The following is a 15,512-nucleotide window of genomic DNA, read 5'->3' as shown; positions in this document are numbered from 1 at the left end:
GCTACCTGCTAATACCACGTCAAGGGCAAAGATGTCACTTCCTGTTTTGCATATATCCAATGGCTAATAGTCCCACCCAAATTGTACATATTGTTTTGCATGGATACAGTTCTAGAAGACACAATAGTGTCAAACATGAATTTATTTGGACCAAATCAAATATGACGGCCGGTTTGATAGAATAGGACCCAAGACAAATTTTGAGAAATTTTTCTCATCTCTAAATTATGCTTTCAGTGGTCTGAAGAGTGTTGCGGAGATCATGTTAGAATGTAGCTTTTTGAGGCTATTTTCATAAAGCTAGGTAAATACTAGTCAGGAAACTTAACTGTAGGCCAGACTTAAAGGGGTATTTCCATCTCAGACATTTATGGCATATCCAGGGCACAATTTTTCTCATGGCTTCCGTATGAATCAATGAGAAAAAAAAAAAACCTCTGCATGCCTTTGTATGAAATCGGAGAAATACAGAAGTACAGTAGGCTCCATAAAAGATTGCTTTCGATCACATATTATGGCTCTCTAAAACTCAGAACTCAGAACTTGTATGAAGGTGTAGTACAATTGTGTACATGAGGACTAAACTGTCAATTTGAAGTCATGGCAGCACCCTACAGACGTAGCAGAGATGATTTTGTTACATAGTTACATAGAAAACAGACATTCATCCATCCATTTTAACCTTACAAACCCCAGCTGATCCAGAGGAAGGCTAAAAACAGTGGTGAATGGCTGTTTGTCATAAAGTTAAAAAAAAAATCCTTTCTGATCTCTACTAGCAATCGCAGAGATCCCTGGATCACCATTCTACATGAATACCAGATACCCTGTATATTGGGCTTCTCAAGGAAGACGTCTAACCCTGCAGGTAAATCTATCCACACTTTCAACCATTACCAAATCCTGTGGGAGCGAGCATGTTCCATAGCTTTCTGGTTCAGACAGTAATGTAATGCTTTCACATTTTCTCATAAATTGGACTTTCTTTAACCGCAAGCAGTGAACATCACATTAGTTTTTATATTTGTCATTTAATTGTTTATTTTCAGTTAAGATAATTTTGTAGATTTAGTGATGTAGTACATTTACCAGCCCCCTTATGGAAAACCACATATAACGTATCATGATATCACAATGACTTACTCCAAACGACAAATTCAGCTCCGCAGCACCTGCAATTATCTGATTGTTTACATTTTTATTTTTATTTTACTTGTTGTTTGATTAAATTAAGTTTTGTTTGGGATAACAGGAGTATTAATGTAAAACAGAGATGTTCTAAAATAGTTTTCTGATGCATAAATCCACCACAAATGTTCCAGCGCTTCAAAAAGCATCTTATGTGCTGCATTCCGCAAACATATCTTCAAGTACAAACAGTTCAGTTCACTGGCGTCAATGTTTCCTTATGTATAGTAAAATTAGCATTTTACACTAGTCTCATTTTATTATTCCCGCACAGAATGTCAGAAATTGCGTATTTTCAGAAGTTACTGTAAAAGTGAGATACTATTAAAAAAAGTGTGTGTTATCATATACTATTCTTTATTGTTTTTATGCATAGGCATTATGGGCAGGTTGTTATAGAACCCATTAATCCCCCCCACAGAATCTCACACACACACACACACACACACACACAATATTTCAGTAGTGTCAGCAAGATGAGGGTCTTTGAACCAGGATATGTCTGCCAGATTTTTGGTGTGATTGAGACAATCTTATTGTTTGTGGTCGTCATGACTAGCGAATGCAACCACAACCACTAATCGTCTTCCAAGAGGAGCTGGAAAATAGAACTCTTACACACTAGTAAGCATATATGGCAGTCTTCTTCTCCTCCTTCGTTGCTATTAAAGAAGTATTCCGATGAAGACTGTTTCCGTACCTCCCTAAGGGCTATAAAGGAGTGTTGTCCACATATATGGCTGACTCTTCCCTGCTTCTCCTCTCATGTTTGGACAGTCTTATAGGCACAACACGTCTCCTGTTCTCCAAGTGCAAGTCCTAGTTATATACCATAAATGTTTATCATCAGAACATACTTTTAGGAAGAGACACAATGGTTCATGGGTCATACTTCTCTAAGGCTTTGAAGACAATTTTCAGCCTCCTCATTGGCGCTCCCTTTTCACTCTACAAGTTTTGGTATATTTTAGTATATATTTTGTTATATCTTGCTGGAGTTCTAATCTATATGAAACCTGTCATGGTGACAGATTCACTCCATGCCTCACTGGTCCTTTTTGATAATTTCTAGTCAGCCAACCAGATTTATCTTTAGTGATGCAAATGAATATTTATATATCCATAGGCTGCATGATATTCTACATCAGCTCATATAGCCAACTGATACCATAGGTCCGGATTGTCATATCTGCCACTTTTTAGATTATCAGATTTTTCAGATTGTTATATATACACTTGTAGGTTGTTTTATTTTTATTTTTTTAGACCATCCAGTGAAATCTTCATTGATTTTCAATAGAAATTCTCCTCAGCAACCAGGATGTTTTAGGCAATGGTTCCTTTGAACACAACTAAGCAATTTTGGTTTAATATGGATATTTGGGACTATGATGCTAGTCCATCTTGATTTTCAGACGATTTGAAGTCTCGGGATAAAATAAATTTTACTTTGCAGGATTTCTGTTTATTTCTATCTATATCCATATATGTCTTTGGTTGTATACAGGCAGAAGAATTACAGCATTCAATGTGAAGATGGTGGTAATTTGTTTTGTGATTGATTGTTAAATTGCAAGATGAGTCATTGAAATGGGAATAACAATTATATTTTATAAAAGCACAGCATAACCCATTGTTTTCAGTCATGGCAATTATGTGTTATCATCATTTTAAGGAATAAGCAAATAACACAGGCGGTGATTGAATGATCTCACAAAATATTAATAAGCAAAAAATGTCATCTACATGTCAAAGGAGTTCAGTGAAGTGAGGATGAAGGAATCTATTTAATATGTTGCATTGGATTTCTGTAATTTTACAGCTCCAATAGAGCAAAAGTACACTTTTTCTTTTAATAAACAGTGCCACCCTAGTCCACAGGCTATGTCTGGTATTGCAGCTTAGACCTATTCCAGTGAATGGGGGCTGGACTGCAATACTAGAGAAAGCCCCTTGGACAATAGTGGCACTGTTTTTCAATCACATACAACCCTTTTAAAATGTTCTAAATGACCAATAAATAATAGCTCCCCAACTGGCTGCTAGGGGAGTTAGTGCCTTAATGCTATAATAGCAAAAACAGTATTTAGTATTTCATGGATCTCTGAGCAGCTTAAGTGTTCTTGCATTAGAACTGTGCTATAAAATAGAGAACATGCCATGTTTAAACCTCAGGACTGTAAGGAAGTATATAGAAAAACAACAATAAAATTACAATTATAGTGTAATTGCTATAGTCCTGGTTGCTGTAAACTTAGTAATGTGGTAATGTGCTATTTACAAGCTTTGAAACTACAGGAGATCCCAGAACTGCAAGATTTGGAAATTCTACAATTTGGGAATATTTTTGTTGGTAAATGTTAGCTGTAAAAGTTTGTTCTTTCTTAATTACTATTCTGAATTATATCTCGAGTTTTACCACATCTTCATTTGGAAACTTTTAGAGAAAGTTGTGAGAACAACAGCTACTTGTTACCATAGGAATCTTTTCCCATTCCAATTTTTGCGTGTCATTACTAAGGAGCCCCAAATTAGAAATTACCAGTATTAGTGCAACCATGGGACACAGGTATATAATAATAATATTAATAGTAATAGTAACACATTATAACAATTGCCAAGGACAAGCTTTCAGAGTATTACAACCAATATTCAGTGTTGCTATGGGGCCCATGGTGCAAATGCAAGAATTGACAGTCAACATTGTACAAAAAAGAAACGCATTATGGAAAAGCGCACACCCAAAATTTTAGATATATACACATTTTATTAGATATAAATGTATTAAAAACATCTATAAAAAAAAAAAAGAGCCAATTGTTACGCCATATGAAACTGGACCTGCTGCAGTCTCTACCCGTGATACGTTGTCAGAATGAAAATGGGTTAATAATATGTACAAACAATATACAGGTCAATAATAATGTTATAGAGATAGTACATAAAAAGATATATAGGAATATCACGTTAGAGTAATACTATGGAGAGGTGCTAGCTGTATATGGGAAAGGCTATAATAAGACAAATGTATCTACTGCCACAAATAAGTGCAGCAACAGTGGTACTAATATAATCCTCCCGTACGTCTGCAACCAGCATCCAATAAAGTGTCTGAAGTGCCACACAATATATGAATAAAGCAGTTTTTTCTTTAAACTAAAAGTTTGAAGCAAAAAATGTATATGAGCAATGTGATACCGTGAGTATCATGAAAATCCCCGAAGAATAAAAAATATATAAATCTATATATACAAATACAATAAATGTAATAGTATACATGACCCGAAAAAACTGCAGTCTGGAAAAGTTTCCCCACGCGTATCGCTGCCTCCTAGTGCAGCTTTGTCAGGGGGAGAGAGTTTCCAGTCAAGTGAAAACCACAGAACTATCTGCGTCCTCTGAATTACACTTTACGGGACAGGTAGTGGATTGGATTGTCTTCATTCGTAACCCTCTCATGGAGTTATGGTCTTTACTGAAGATTACTCCCCAGGTCAGGGTCCTCAGTATAGTATCCAATGGGTGGCACCTGTACTGCAGGAACCAGCAGGAAACGATGAGGTAGAAGTGTAGTCAAAGGTCAAAGCCGAAAGTCAAATGGTGGCAGCAGTACCAGGAACTGAAAAGAGACAGAATCCCAAATGTAGACAGGGGTCATGATCAGACAAGGGTCAGCACCGGACTTCACAACCAGGGAGAAAACACAGGAACCAGAACCGAGAGCAAAGGAGCCACCATGAATATTAGGAATCAGGAATAGCACAAGGCACAGGCACAAATAAACTTAGGCCTCATTCACACGGCAGGGTTGATAAATCCTGCCGGCACCCGGCTGCATTAGGAATAATAGACCCCTAATGGGGCTATTCACACGACCGATTTTTTGACTGCCGGGAAAACCGGCCGTCAAAAAATAGGACATGCTCTATCTTCGCCCGGGTACCCGGCCGCCCGGCTCCCATAGAAGTCTATGGGGCCGGGTATTACACGGCCATCACCGGGATGTGTCCCGAGTGATGGCCGGGTTTTCCGGCGCTTGCGCTCTATCTCCTCCTCCTCACAGCGCAGAGTGCATGTGAGGAGGAGGAGTTGATGCTGACGAATGGCTGTACACTGTGTGGCAGGGCCGGGGTGTACAGCAGGAGGAAGGGAGCGCTGCGCTCCCTCCCTTCCCCTGCTTGTTTTAAAAGCGCCCTGGCCCGGCGACACCTTCCATGGCGCCGCTAGCAGCTGCTGCTGCTGCTACTACTGTAGCGACGCCACTATAGCAGAGCGGGGAGGTATCTCCCGCTCTGCTATGTGCTAGCCGCACTTTAGCTCCTTGAAGGAGCGGAATCCCCGTGTTTTCGGGGGATTCCGCTCCTGGACAGAGCGCTTGATGTCTCTGTCCATATCTGGGCAGTGACATCAGGGGAAACTCCTGAAGCGGAATCCCCGAACACAGGAGTTGCCGCTGATGTCACTGTCCGGATCTGCCCGGCCCGGCACGGATGCAAAATTTAATGCAAACCGGCCGGGCAAAATGGCCGATTTTACCGGCCGACACTCGGGCTCGGGAACGACCCGGTCGTGTGAATCCCGCCTAAGACAATGAGCGTCTGGAAACACAAGGTTTGCAATCTCGCCAGAGTGACCAACCAATAGACATAGTAAAGCAGCGAAAGAGCAGGACAGTGCTGGGGCCATGGAGGGTGAATAACGACTACAATAATGCCAAACTTGCCATGGAGACATATTTACTATAAGGCTTATAAAGGTGAAACTTCCTGATACATTTACTGTTGGATGTCATACTCAAAATTCTACTGCTTTATTTGGCTCAGCCTCACCAAAATGGGGCTCCATATTTTAATTTTACTGTACTCCCCTCTGGTAAGTAGACCACTGTGTGATAATCCATTATACTCCCCAAATCTCACTGTGTCTTCCTAACCCAGATCATGTTCCACCTTTATCTAGAGCTTTGTTTTCGAGACTAGCTTCCTTGTACTGTACTCTTAGGGCTCATTCAGATGAGCGTAATACTCGTTCGTGTGCTGTGCGTTTAGATCACTCACATCACACGGATCCATGCAAGTCAATGGGGCCGTTCACACATGCATTGTTTTTCACACAGCGGGTGTTCGTTGCGTGAAACTCACTGCGTGTCCTATATTGGTGCATTTTCATGCACCTAGTCACCCATTGAAGTCTATGGATGCGTGAAAGCCGCGGACAGCACACGGACAACATCTGTGTGCTGTCCCTGTTTCACGCATCAAATACATTGAAAAGCAGAGAAATAAATGTAAAAAAAAATGAAGTACCTGCACTGAACGTGAAAACGCATGCCACACACAAACAACACTGATGCCAATACGCAATGCACACGGACCAGAAATGTAGGCAAACGCTGCATTTTTTACGCACGCAAATCGGACACGCTCGTCTGAATATAGCCTTATAGACATCAGCTCCTGCTCTTCATGTGCATGCAATAATGGCCTGTTGATGGCTGATAATGGTGTAAGAGAAATGCAATTCACAGACCTAGGGCGGAGGTCACAGGTCACCTTTTAATGGTTGGTTGTCTTTATATCTGTTTATGTAAACAGGAGGAATGGATCCCAGATAGATAAAGTGTTCCCTTGGGATCTGTCCCCACTTAAAAATGCCAGCAATGATGTGTGGGGTCCAGCCTGCCTGGTCTACATCTCAATGTCATAAACCTAACAGAGCTATCTCCGAGTAACAGAATACAGGATAACGGATCTCTAATGCAGGTTTTATTCCATAGCAGTAAATTCCATGTATCGCTTATATACAGCATTATGTGCATTTTCTACTTTTTATTATATTCCACTGTTCATAAAATCCGCTCAACTCCTCGACATTAGAAAACAAATGAACAATGTTCTGAACAGCATCATTCTGACACATCTAATGATGAATGACTTCCTAGAAAATTTCCTCCCATATGAAATCAAAGTGTATTGATATGTGGAATATTGCTACCCAGGAAACACGGAGGCTCAGGCTCAGAAATTTCCTTGAATGCAGTTTTAATATTGAGAAATATTGTACTGATTCCGTTATCGCTTTGTTACGTTTGTAAATGATAGGAATGAATATAAACAAGTCTTTGTCACCCGGTGTTCTGGAGCCTGGTTACAAGTCTTTATGACAACGGCAAGGAGAATGATAATGTAGAAAATAGGTTTCAATGTATATTGGATTTTTTTCTAAATGTTTTTTTGATTAGAATACAAGTTAGCCTTGGGGAATGATACACGAGTATACACAGCAAGGCCTGATATTTTCCCACTTTGATGTTGGTGAAGACATATGAAAATCGGTTGTATTACGGATCTGTTATGTGTGGTTCCATAATACAATACCCATCGTCTGCTATCGACTCATACTGTACCTCTGTGCCCTTGATTTTATCCGAAAAATTTATAAAAATATAAATTACGGCATAATCCATTAGATGCCGTATTATGGTGATATTCTATCCTAGAAGCATTGATACTAAGGAAGAATATAATACCTCTATAAACGCACCATATGAAGTGCCTGTGGGTCTTCTGGTGACTTGAGTAGCTGCCATTTTTACAAATGATTATCACTACAATTCAGCTATTTATTGTTTTTATTTTCAAGTTAGTCAATGTGTATGTTTCCTGGTTCTAGGATTATATTTATTATACTCTATAGTTTTTACATATTATCAGAAAAATTAGTTTTGTTGTGTATTTTTATCTCACAGATTCTCCACCAGTTTGTTGATGTATTATGTCCTATAGCCGAGACTTAAAGGTTTCTTAGGCTATGTTCACACGGAGTATTTTGACGAGTTTTTTGACGCGGAAACCGCGTCACAAAACTCGTCAAAAACGGCCCGAAAATGCCTCCCATTGATTTAAATGGGAGGCGTCGGCGTCTTTTTCCCGCGAGCAGTAAAACTGCCTCGCGGGAAAAAGAAGCGACATGCCCTATTTTCGGGAGTTTCCACCTCTGACCTCCCATTGACTTCAATGGGAGGCAGAGAAAGCGTATTTCGCGGTGTTTTATGCCCGCGGCGCTCAATGGCCGTGGGCGAAAAACTCAGCGAAAAACTCAGTGAAAATCGGCGTGCAGGGAGAGGAAGATCTGCCTCAAACTTTCAAACGGAATTTTTCAGGCAGATATTCCTGCTGCAAAATACTCCGTGTGAACATAGCCTAATAGGGGTTTGACCACAGAGCACTTGTATGAAATACCAACTGGGTATGATATGAAAGTATAATTGGTGATGGTCTGACAGTTGGGACCCCCTCTTAATAATCAGGATATCTGGTCCCCAGATTTGGCCGCAGATAACTTGTTGCACTCTATTTAAAGGGAACCTGTCACGTTGAACATACTGTCCAGGCAGCATGTAATAGAGCAGGAGGAGTGGATTGATTGGATTGGAGTGGATTGATTATAAAGTTTTGTGCAAAAAGATTAAGTATAACCTGTAATTTATTGTTTTAAATTCCAGCTCAATCTGAGCTATAAAGTCCAGTGGGCGGTTTCAACCACTGATTGACAACCTTCCCTGCATGCAGAAACAGCTGACAATTATTGAGTAGGACCGCCCACTGGACTCTTAAGCCCAGAGTTAACAAGGATTTAAATCACTAAATTACAGGTTATCCTGTATCTTTTCACACACAACTATATATATCAATCTGCTCAGCTCCTCCTGCCTACAGGTCATTCAGCCTGTTTGACATGACAGGTTCCCTTTAAATGTATGGGAGATGCGGAAACATCAGGGTGAGCTGGCTGATTTAATTATCCTCATTCACTTTAACGGAGAGTGATTACATATATGTGACCCTTTCTACTGAATAAAGGACCAGGATCGGGGGTTTTTCTCAGTGCTCAGACCTGCGCAGATTGCACTTTCATGACATATAATATGCCATTAAAATATATTGTGGGAAAAACCCTTTAAAGTGGTAATAAACATAACAATAATTGTTAACAATGGAACCTGAAAGGCAACTGTCCATATGACCCCTCTGTAACCCAGAACGGAGAGCTGCTTTGTCAGTGCTGTTCCCACTCTGGTGTACTCGATCCGACCATGCATTACACGTTTAACCCTTTATTCATATTTTTCGGCCACTGTAGGGGAAATTTGGCATATTATAGAAAAAGGCCATACTTACTGTTACAAGGACATGTTAAAACACTAGTTTTTTATGGCTGTCTGCAACTGCCACCAGTGACAACAGCGATCACAAAGGATTTCAGAATGTGGACCTGCTGTGATCCACTGATTAATGCTAAGGCTTTCTTTTCAGAAGAGGTGGTCAAGGTGATACAAGTCCTTTAATGATTATTGTGATATCGTCTGTTACTGAATGTATTTTTCTGATCAATGAGAATTATTATTTATCAATGCACATGAATGATATTTACAACAGTGGATAACATTTTTTGCATCTAATATCATTGACATAATTGCAGATATATTGTTAAATACACCAATCAGCCATAACTTTAAGACCACCCGCCTAATATTAATTATTTATATCTGTTGCTTATATAGCGCCAACATATTCCTCAGTGCTGTACAGAAGTCGTTATCACTGACTGTCCGCATTGGGACTCACAATTTAAATTCATTATCTGTACGTTTTTGGAGTAGGTCCATCTTGTGCCACCAAAGCAGCTTTGACCCATCGCAGTATGGACTCCACAAGACTTCTGAAGGAGTCCTGGGGTATCTTGAACCAAGGTGTTAGCAGCAGATCTTTTATGTCCTGCAAGTAGAATGATGGGGTCTTAACGGATCAGACTTATTTTTCCAGCACATCCCACAGATGCTCGATCGTATTAAGATTTTAGGAAATGGAAGGCAAAGTCCACAACTTAAACTCTTTGTCATGTTCCTCAAACCATTCCTGAATAATTTCTTCAGTGTGGCAGGGCGCATTATCCTGCTAAAAGACTCCACTGCCATTAGGGAATGCCATTGACATGAAAGGGTGTGCTTGGTCTGCAACAATGTTTAGGTTGGTGATACTTGTCAAAGTAACATCCACATGAATGCCAGGACCCAAGGATTCCAGCATAACATTGCCCAGAGCATCACACTGTCTCCAGCAGTTTGCCTTTTCCCCATAGTTCGTCTGCAACTCTGACCATTCTGCAGCTACGCAGACCCCTGTGTAGCTACTTTTGGTAGGTACTAACCACTGCATACCGAAAATACCCTACAAGACCTGCCTGGCCCTTGTCAAAGTAACAGAGATCCTTACACTTGCCCATTTTTCCTGCTTCCAACTTTAAAAACTGACTTTTCACTTGCTGCCTGATATATCCAACTCTTTGACAGGTATAATTGTAATGAGATAATCAATGTTATTCACTTCACCTGTCAGAGGTTTTAATTTTATGGCTGATCAGTGTTTCTCCCTTTATTCACCAGCAACATAGAAAAAAGTATCTGGCTACTGGTTTGATTGGGGCTAACTAGGTGTTCTCTGCTATCCATTACATACTAGACGTACAGATGTGTCCTTCCTTAACTTATCCCTAAACCCGACATACTGTATCCCGAGATATATGGCACATCTCACGCCATACATCTCGGGATATGTCGGATTTACAGATAAGTTAAACAAACATGTAAAAAAAAGTATACCTGCGACAAATGCCACTGACGGTTTCCATCCGTCGTCTAGAGACTTCCATTTTAAGAAAACTTATACGTTTACCTTTTGATTATTTATTTTTTTGCTGGATGGTGCGAGATTGTATTGAGTTGGTATCATGACAAATTTTATAACTAATTATAATTTCAAAAATGTTAAGGGAGGACACATCTGCAGCAGTTTAGGCCCTCCAATACTCAAGCTGTTTAGGTTCACATCCCTATTAATCTAGCAGTGTCCAAACAAAAGCTACTTCTTCTTAAGTGTGCAGTACTGAATCCTAAAAATGAAAGTGTGTATTGTATACCAGCTGCAGGGTGTTTTCCTTAAGATTTGTGGTAGTGTTATAACTCAAAGTCACTGATGCCACTTCCTTCCTTGGCATATTCCATATTTAATAAATGGGGAGCTGTCTACAATTGTGCCATTCACAGAGGTGACAAAAACAATAGACTACTATACAAAAACATAAGGCAATCCCTGTAAGTGTAGACCGGGCAGGAAGCTGCAGGAGAAAACATATTCCTTTGTGAGAAGTCTTACAGTATTTTTGTTTGTTTAGTAGAGCAGATGAATTGTGTTTGCTTGAAACTAAACAATAACTATAGGGGTATCTTCGCTATTAAAACACAGATTACTGTATTGCATCAATTTATTTGCCATCTTACTGTTTTAGCCATTGTGTTGGCTACATTGTTTTGTTTTAATAGGGACATTTAGGCCACATTCAGGAATTGCTGTTGAATTCAGCTGTGGACAGTCCGCAGTGGAATTCTGCAGCAGCCGTTTTTTTTATTTCTTTCTATAAATTTTTAGGAAACTTAGTTCAGACGTTGCAGAAAATAACTGTGCGGAATTTAGGCTGCGGTGCAGATTTTTCCCTCCGCTGCATGCACATTACATTGCGGAGAAGAAGCGGAATTTCACTGCGGATTTCAGCCTTTTTTCAATGCAAAAACTGAAATCTGTGGCAAGTCTGCTGTGATGTCTACAACATCTGAATTACCTGTCAGTAGTTGCCCCAAATCTGCACCAACATTTGCAGCGGAAAAATTCTGCCACGTCTGAACATGGCCTTAGGGTGATCTAGGTTCTAGTGTGGGTTTACCTTAGGGTTGGCTTAAAGTGCTATTCCCATCACACAAAGTGATGGCATGTATCGCCAGGTTATGTTATAACTTTGCAATCAGTGTGGGCCCGATTTCCGGCACCCCCACCGATCCTGAAATTAAAGGGGCCACAGAACTGTTTCGACATGTCATAAAGACGTCTGAAGCTGTCATTGGTGAGATTCCTTGGTCAGAAACCCCCATCAATTATTAGAACAAAGGGGCTGTGGTGCTCAACAGAGTAGTGCGTGGAAATTGTAAAACTTTGATTTAAATTCATTGTTAACCCGTTCTTGAAAACGGGCGTACCATTAATGCTATGCCCAGTGTATGGCACGGGCAAAGATGCTGTGCCTGCATCATCCGCAATGGGTGCTGGCTGTAATATACAGATAATATCCATCTTTAACGGTCTGGATTGGCATTACCTCTGTTTACCTACTTAGAATCCTCCGCTCAATGGCGGCCGTGGCCTCTATGTAGCTACAGATGGAAAGGGCTCCCTCTTTCACTCCATCTGTGCCATGCAAAAAGCCCCCTAACCTTGCCATGGAAAGATGTCAAAAGCGCAGTCTACTAGATTTTTGTCAGTTTACGGCAGAATTGTTTTTTTATTCCCTCCGCAGAAAAATTCAAAAAATGTAACCAATGAATTACATATACCCCAATATTGTTAAATTAAAAAATATGACTAACATCGCAAAAAACAATCATACATTGACAGAAAAAAAAAAAAGTTATGGCATTTGAAAGGCGGTGACATAGAAATAATTTTTTCCATGAAATGTACTATAAAGGTATGTGCACACGATAACGTCAATTACGGCTGAAATTACAGAGCTGTTTTCAGGAAAAAACAGCTCCTGCATTTCAGACGTAATTGCTCGTACTCGCGTTTTGCGAGGGGTCAATTACGGACGTAATTTGGAGCTGTTCATCATTGATTCAATGAAAAACGGCCCCAATTACGTCCCAAGAAGTGTCCTGCACTTCTTTGACGAGGCTGTTATTTTACGCGCCGTCTTTTGACAGTGACGCGTAAAATTACAGGTCGTCGGCACAGTACATCGGCAGACCCATTGAAATGAATGGGCAATGTTTGCCGACGTATTGGAGCCATGTTGTCAGGCGTAATTCGAGGCGTAAAACGCCTCCATTACGCTTGAAAATAGGTCGTGTGAACCCAGCCTTATTGTGCAAAAGTAGTAAAACATTAAAAAAACGATATGTTTTTGGTATCCCTGTAATCATACTGAACTATAGAATAAAGGTGACACATTATTTCTACTCTAGGGTGAATGAAAATTAAACCGCAATAAACTATGGTGAAATTACTGTTTTATTTTTAATCCGCCCTTCAAAAAAAATAAAATAAATGGTGCCATTTAAAAATACATCTCGTCCCACAAAAAACAAGCCCTCATACAGCTGCAATGACGGTAAAAAAAAAAGTTATGGCTCTCAGAATTTTTTTCAAAAGTGTTTTGAATGTGCAAAAGTGGAAAAAACCTTAAAAAAACAATACAAATCTGGTATCGCTCTAATCGTAACGACCCGCAGAATAAAGTTAACCTGTCATTTTTACCGTACAGGGAACTCTGTATAAAAGAAGTCCAAAAAATAATGTCGGGATAGTTTATAATTTTTCCATTCTCCCCAAATAAAGCTTATAAATGTTTTTTTTAATATATTATACTGATGTAGCCATCTTTATCTTGACTTTTAACACAATTTAAACAGTGGCAAGATCCTTTATCTTGACTATTTCAATGACTTTTCAATGGCTTTTGTTGTGTGATATCACGAGTCAAGTTAAAGATGGCTACATTAATGTACCCCACATTGGTACCATTAATACAACTTGTCACGATCTAGAGGTATGTGGACCCACTAGGCTGCTCCGCTGTAGCGGAGAGACAGCTGACCAAACAACAGTCTATACAGTCTATGCAAAAGTCCTTAGCAGGAGAGTACCTGTAAGAGTCCAGATGGTAGCAGAAGCTTAGGCACTGGTAGAACTTGACATGGCATATGACAGCAGACGTGGCAGATGACACCAGGCATGGCAGATGACCGCAGACGTGGCAGATGACACCAGGTGTGGCAGATAACAGCATACGTGGCGGATGACAGCAGACGTGGCAGAGGACTGCAGACGTGGAAGATGACACCGGGTGTGGCAGATGACAGCAGACGTGGCAGATGACACCAGGCATGGCAAATGACAGCAGACGTGGCGGATGACAGCAGGCGTGGTGGATGATACACACGTCTCCAACTAAAGGCTTAGATACAGGAGACCATACAGCAACAGGATACAGGATACGGGAACACTGGGAGCAGGATACAACTAAGGGACCATTTGCAATATGAACATGGGTAGACAACAACAACACTCAGGCAGGGAGTGGAATGGCGGAGCCCTTTTTATAGTCCAGGGTGATCTGGGGATTGTATAGGGAACACTTAGTATGTGCGGGCTGGCCCTTTAAGGCCGGGGACAAGCGCGCGCACCTTACTACACCGTCCAGGACAGGATGGTAGTGCAGGCTGGCGTCTCCGAGGAGGGAGATGCTTGCAGGGGTCCAGATGTCTGCAGTCGTGAGAGGTGGCGGTCCACGGTCGCGGCCGTAATACAACTCAAGCCCTAATACGGCTATGTCGGAAAAAAAATGGAAAAGAAAATTAACAGAATCGCTACGTCCGAAAGGTTCAAAATAGCTGCACCCTGAAGGGGTTAATATCAAGTTACTTTTCAATAAAAAGTATACAGTATAAGACAGGTTAATATAACACTATCTACTCTTTAAATTACTTAAATATAATGTTAGAACAGCATGTTGAAGAAATTGGTGATGAGTCAAAGTCAAATTCTAGCTCAGTAGGGAGTCCTATATTTAAGGCTCTGCTACGGGGACAAATAGTCAAAGCTGACTCATCAGAATTATTTCCCTGCCCTTCTGTCCTTATGGCAAACCACATATTACTCCTTTGTCATTTAGAAGATAATAGCAGGGTCAGGTATAGTTGAGGTTTTAGTTTTTCTAAAAGTCAGCTGAAAGTGTGAAATATTAATAAAACACATAAAATGTATTTCATTATCATAATTGTTTTACTTATATCCCTGAGTACATACACAAGGACCTAGCCCTCTTTTTAGATCTCATATGAGTCTCCCTTTGGTTGAGGAAAGCAAGAAGATCCTATATATAGTATATTGTCAAGATTCTCGGGTTAAAAACAATATACATATATTGTACAGATTAGAAAATGTGAGCGATAGCTAGAAGTCTGAGGTTTGGCATGGAGAACTTCGGGGGACTTTCGGTCCCCCGTTCTCCTTATCTCTGCCAGCGATCACACATGTATCCCCTAACCTGTGGATAGGGGATGCATGTCTTTTGTAGGACAAACTATAGGCTGTTTTTTTTGGGGGCGGCTATATGCCATTATCTACAGGGGGGGTTCTGTATGGCGTTATCTACATGGGGGTTTGAATGGCGTTATCTACAGGGGGGTCTGTATGGCGTTATCTACAGGGGGG

Source organism: Rhinoderma darwinii, chromosome 1 (assembly GCF_050947455.1).
Source record: "Rhinoderma darwinii isolate aRhiDar2 chromosome 1, aRhiDar2.hap1, whole genome shotgun sequence".
Taxonomy (NCBI): domain Eukaryota; kingdom Metazoa; phylum Chordata; class Amphibia; order Anura; family Rhinodermatidae; genus Rhinoderma; species Rhinoderma darwinii.
This window is presented reverse-complemented; position numbering follows the sequence as displayed.